This window comes from Peromyscus californicus, unplaced genomic scaffold (genome assembly GCF_007827085.1).
Source record: "Peromyscus californicus insignis strain IS unplaced genomic scaffold, ASM782708v3 Scaffold_13__1_contigs__length_99412109, whole genome shotgun sequence".
Taxonomy (NCBI): Eukaryota; Metazoa; Chordata; class Mammalia; order Rodentia; family Cricetidae; genus Peromyscus; species Peromyscus californicus.
Genome location: NW_026294424.1, coordinates 67,023,408 through 67,029,407, shown reverse-complemented (window position 1 = coordinate 67,029,407; position 6,000 = coordinate 67,023,408).

Genomic DNA, 6,000 nt, shown 5'->3' with positions numbered 1-6,000 from the left:
AAGTTTGCAAAACGGACAAATCCCATCAGGGCCATGGTCGGCAACATGAACTGCCTACACTTACGTAGTTTTAATAACAGCTCATTCAAACCCATCTATTCTAGGATAAAACCTTCTTGAACTGGAGACATAGCTCAGCTGGCAGAATGAACGAGAGTGCGTGCCTAGCAGGCACGAGGCTTTGGGTTTGATGCATGGAGCTCCATAAACCAGGCATGGTGGTGTACACTTAGAAGGAACAGAAATTCAAGGTCATGGGAGAGCTATGTGGGGAAGTTCCAGGCCAGCCTGGCTAGAGATTGTGTACAAAAACCAAACAAAGAAACAAAAACATTTTCCTAACACTAATTCTCTATGTGCCGAAAAGCAGAAACATCTCCAGCCATTTTTCAGATTTACAAATCCTGCCGATCTTTGCCCTCAAACTACCCTCTGACTCTCTCTAACCCTTCAAACCCCACGAGTGCCCCTTCCCTGGCTTCCTCCTTGGAGATGTTAGCAGACCCTGTCCAGGTCAGAGTTCTCCTTAGTAAGAGTTCCACAGAGTCAGCTTGCATAAGCAGCAGGCTTTCCCGGTCCCCTTCCTGTGGGACACAAACAAAACAGCTATTTCCTCCATGAATTATTATTTACCCCACTTGCTATTATTTTGTATTCTGTTACGCCTGATGCTATGCCTCGAATCTAAATGTGTTATTTTTGTGAGTATTTTCCTCTTGAGGCACATCAATCAAGATGCAATCATTGGCTACTTGAGTGTAGGAATAGCTATTTCAGGCGTTCAGGTGCTGAAGCAATAACTCACAAACCCATAATCCTAAGCAACCTCAACTCTCTCTGGATCCTGTGACAAGAAGAGCTGTGATTTCTAAGATGCCTCCAGGGTGTCTGTCTCACAGAGTAGATTTTGCCGCCTTCATCCTGTTCGGGGTTGGAAAGTGTCTTTCCCCTAGTGTTATTATTTTTAGTGTGTATGTGTCTGGGTGAGTGTATGGCGCACGTGTACAGTGCCCGTGGAGGCCAGAGGAGGGCATCAGATCTCCACAGACTGGAGCTACAGGAAGTTGTGGGTCAAGTGATGCAGGTACTTGGAACCAAAGTAGGATCTTGTGGAAGAGCAGCCAGAGCTTTTCCACTGAGCCACCGTCCCTTCAGGCTCATTTTCTCCTGCTCCTGCTTCTCCACCTTCTTTATTTGCTTCTACCCAAATGTGGAAATTCTGACTCATCCACCATTCATCTTAACTTCGTTTCTCTCCTTCACTGGTTTTGTTTCCCTTCTACTAACCTCTAGGTAAACGTCTTGGTTTGCTCTTCTAACACATTTATGAAATCTTCGGCTTACATGCTACTTAAAATAACACTCTTTGAGGCATTTCCCCTTTGTTGAATGAATATGCTGTCCGAAGATTCCCCGAGGCAGGGTGGGCAGGCCCTGATGACTTATTACACCCATGATGTTTATAACACCCTCCACCCCTGCTGTTGATGCCCCCCCATTCATATGTTGAATTCCTAACTCTCAATATGATGACATCATGAAATGGGTTCTCTGATAGGTGATTATGTCAACTTTTCCTCATGAGTGGATATGTCAAGACCGCAAGGAACAACAGAGTCATGGGACAAGTATCAATCTGTGCTCCAATCGGGGTCTTAACTGAGAGTTGTGTTGTCTGGAAATCCATTAGTGATACAGTGTGCAAGCATACTAAGAAACTCTTTTAGAAACACACATAAACTCAAGGCCATCCCTGTGTTCACATTTATTCTCTCTCCCTCGCTTTCCAGTTAAGTTTTCAGTGAGAGGTGGTATTAAACAGTAGAGGACCGAGTCAAACCCACTGACAAATCTTACCTACGATTCAGTATGCAGTGAACTGCTGTTCATACTGCGGATGATTATTTTACAGTTCTTTCTGAGTCTTGTAGTTTTGCCAAAGCTAAGTATGTTAGTGAGAAAGTGCCATGGATCTATCTTAATGGCAATCATCTTGACTCTTAAGAAGAGGGGAGGAAAAAAAAAAGGTTAAGGTATCTTACACAGAATGAGCTCCAAAGGGGTGATCAGTTCTAAAATGTCCACAGTCGGGGGGCAGAGAAATTCTTTTGTGTGTGTGACCGCTTGCAGCATGCTCGACTCACTCGGAACATTTGATAACAATGAAAAGCTGGAGGCCCGTTTTCTACCGAGAATCAAGATCTCGGGGGGGGGGGGGGGTGAGGCAGAAGCGCTGCCGCAGGTGATTCTTCTGTGAAGCAAAGGTTAAGAGCACTTTCCTGGGGGTCTTCAGTGAAAAGCTTTGGTCATACTTGTCCTCATCATACATGAGCTGACCCAGCTGTGTCCAGTTGTGTCCAGCTGTGAGGTTGAAGCATTCCCCGCAGGAGTCAGTACCTGTTCTTCAGGGTAACCATCTCTGCAGTGCTGCTGGCTGTTTCTTGCAATGACATGATGTCGGCCTGCCCCACTTGGAGGCAGCTGGGTTTACTGATATTTCTTGCAGCTTGCACGGGAAATCCCATGTGACTTTCAAATATATGTTTAATCCACCTTGTTCACTGCCCTCCCATCAGCCTCTCACTGTCCAGGCTTCCGAACAGATAGTAAATATAGCAGGTTGCCTTTTGCCTTCCATATATCAAATATTCCGATGAGCTTGGGGACTAATTATCTTCCCCAGCAGGCTGAAGAATATAAACAGCTGCTACTGTGGGGTCCCCCAGCTACACAGGCAAAGAAGGGTTGAGCATCGGCTTTGTGCTCAAGCTCACTGCGTGCTTTGAGGGGACACCGGCTCACTTAGTTCTCACAATGGCAGTGACTTGGTGACATCTCGCTGTAGGGAGTAGAGGAAGCCCTGAGTGAATGAAGTCCTGGGTGACTGTGTGCTGTTTTTGTGTTCACTGTCATGTCAAGGGCCCTACCTCCAGAGCCATGAAAAAAAGAGCAAAGTCTTTTTCCTGGGGTGAGACTCAGGGCGATGGCTAAGCCTTCCTCAGAGGTCCAAGTGTGAAAAATGTTCAGCTTTCTCCCCTCCTTATATGTACGACCTGAAGACTGCTCCCTAATAGAGACAACTACTGAGATTAGCTAAACCTGTCCCCTTGATGCAGCGTATACCATGAGCCTGCCTCCTTGTTTATCTGTATGTAATAACCCTGCCTCCATGTTTATCTGTATGTAATAACCCTGCCTCCATGTTTATTTGTATGTAATAACCCTGCCTCCATGTTTATCTGTATATAATAACCCTGTCTCCTTGTTTATCTGTATATAATAATCCTGCCTACATGTTTATCTGTATATAATAATCCTGCTTCCTTGTTTATTTGTATGTAATAACAGATAAATGCTGACTTGCTGTGGGATATCTTTCTGCACACTGTGAATATGTATTGCTATGACTGGTTAATAAAGAAGCTGCTATGGCCTATGACAAATCAGGTTATAGCCAGGCAGGAAATCCAAGAGAGAGACAGGAAGGAGAGTAAGGAGGGATACCAACCACTGCCCAAGGAGCAGCAAGATGCCAGCAGACCACGACACATGCCAACTTATAGATCAATAAAAATGGGTAAAGTTATAAGAGCTAGCCAGCAAGAAGCTTGAGCCATAGTCTATACTCGTAATTAATATCAAGTCTCTGAGTGGTTATTTTATAAGCGGCTGCAGGACTGTGGCTGAGAGAGATTTGCCCTGACAGCAGGCCGGGCAGGACACAGGAAATCTTTCAACTACACTGACTCCTGTAGCTAGAGTTTTCCTGCCTGGTCCACAGTCAGGACAAATCTCTCTCACCTGCCAGTCCCACAGTCGCTCAGACCCGACCAAGCAAACACAGAGACTTATATTGGTTACAAACTGTATGGCCGTGGCAGGCTTCTTGCTAACTGTTCTTACAGCTTAAATTAATCCATTTCCATTAATCTATACCTTGCCACGTGGCTCATGGCTTACCGGCATCTTCATATGCTGTTTGTCGTCATGGCGACTGGCAGTGTCTCTCTGACTCAGCCTTCCACTTCCCAGCTTTATTCTCCTCCTTGTCCCGCCTATACTTCCTGCCTGGCCACTGGCCAATCAGTGATTTATTTATTGACCAATCAGAGCAACACATTTGCCCACAGCAGACTCCTTGTCCAGCTGTATACAATAACTCCTCCTTTCTGCTCGTCTGTATATAACCAACAACACTGAGCCCCCAGGATGCTCTAGCTTCTCCATCAGAGAGCCCAGTTCACCCGACCCCAGCTCTTCTGTGTGCATTTTGTCTTTTCTTCACTCTCTCACTGCCCCAGGCAGGTCAAATCCCCTTATCCCTTCAAAGATGTGGCATCCCACATTCTTCTTCTTCTCCAGAGGAGTTAAATAATTCAACTAAGTTCACCCGGGAAGTAAAAGAGTCAGAATGACACCCTCTCCCATCCCAGGGTCATCTGTCAAGATTAGGAAATAAGAGGGTGTGACAAAAATCTACAAGAGTCAGAAAGATCTGTGAAATAATCATCCACTATATGAACAGCAGTTCACTGGAGACAGAAGCAGAGATAAGATTTGTCAGTGGGGTTTACTCAGTTCTCTACTTTTTTTTTTTTTTTTTTTTTTTTTTTTTTGGTTTTTCGAGACAGGGTTTCTCTGTGTAGCTTTGCGCCTTTCCTGAAACTCACTCTGTAGCCCAGGCTGGCCTCGAACTCACAGAGATCCACCTGGCTCTGCCTCCCGAGTGCTGGGATCAAAGGCGTATGCCACCACCACCTGGCAGTTCTCTACTTTTTAATTTAATACCACCTCTCATATGTGACTTCCACTATAGCATCATCTCCAGACAAAATTGTTTTGGTGATTCTCCCATTGGTGGACTCTCCAGCACACCTCATACATGTCCACTTATGTATGTGCACATTCTGGACATTGGAAACCCATTTGCTCTGCAAACTTTTGGAGATACCAAGATCACGTGAAGTTGGTCAAAGCACAGATCTCCCAGAATTTCCAACCTGGAGTAAGTAGAACTGAGATGGGACCCAAGAATTTGCATTTTTAACAGGTCTCCAGGAAATACTGTTACCTGTGGTGACTCTTGTTTCTATGTCTGTTTAGCAGCCACTACTGACATTTTAACTACCATCTGCACCCCACAGTCGGTACCCGCTGCTCAGACCACCACCTGGTGGGATTTCCAGTCCCATGGCACCTGTGGCAGAGGCCAACAAATGTGGATTTTAAGTAAGTCTCTATCAGTCTATTTACCAATTAAGACTTGGGAGTCAGATGTTGGGGTGAAAACCTGCTAGCTCAGAGAAGATGAGAAGCAACCAGCTGACCTTCCTAGTTGGCCAGAGACCCAGCAAGAGAAATGTCTCTCCACTCATCCCAAACCAAAATGACTTCGAATCTCTAAGTCCCTCCCTACTCTTTCCTGTGTGTCTCTCTATCTGTATTCCTGGGTCCTCCATCCTCTCTATGGTTAATTCTTGTTAATTAGTTGCTGGCTCTACCCCCTGACCCAAGGTTAATTTTATTAACACAGTCTTGGAGTTTCACAGTCTGATCAACTCTACCGCCACAGATCTCCTTTGAGGCACCCCTACTAACATGACCTAAAAGTTAAAATTCAAACTATTAGAATGCAGTGAGATACAATGAGGAGATGACTTACTTGGTTCAATGCTTGCCAGACAAGCACGAGAACTTGAGTTTGATCCCCAGCAACCATGAAAGAAAGCTGCACACAAGCCTAGAAATCCGAGTTCTGGGAAGGTGGAGGCAGGATCTTTGGGATTTGCTGGTCGGTCAGTTTGGCTGAATCAGTGAGCTCAAGGTTCAATGAGAGAATGTCCCAAAAACCAAAGTGGATGGCAATGGAGGAAGACCCCTGACTTGATCCCTGACCTGCATATGCACATAAATGAACATGATGAACATGTTCTCTCTCTCTCTCTCTCTCTCTCTCTCTCTCTCTCTCTCTCTCTCTCTCTCTCTCTCAATAAAATCAAA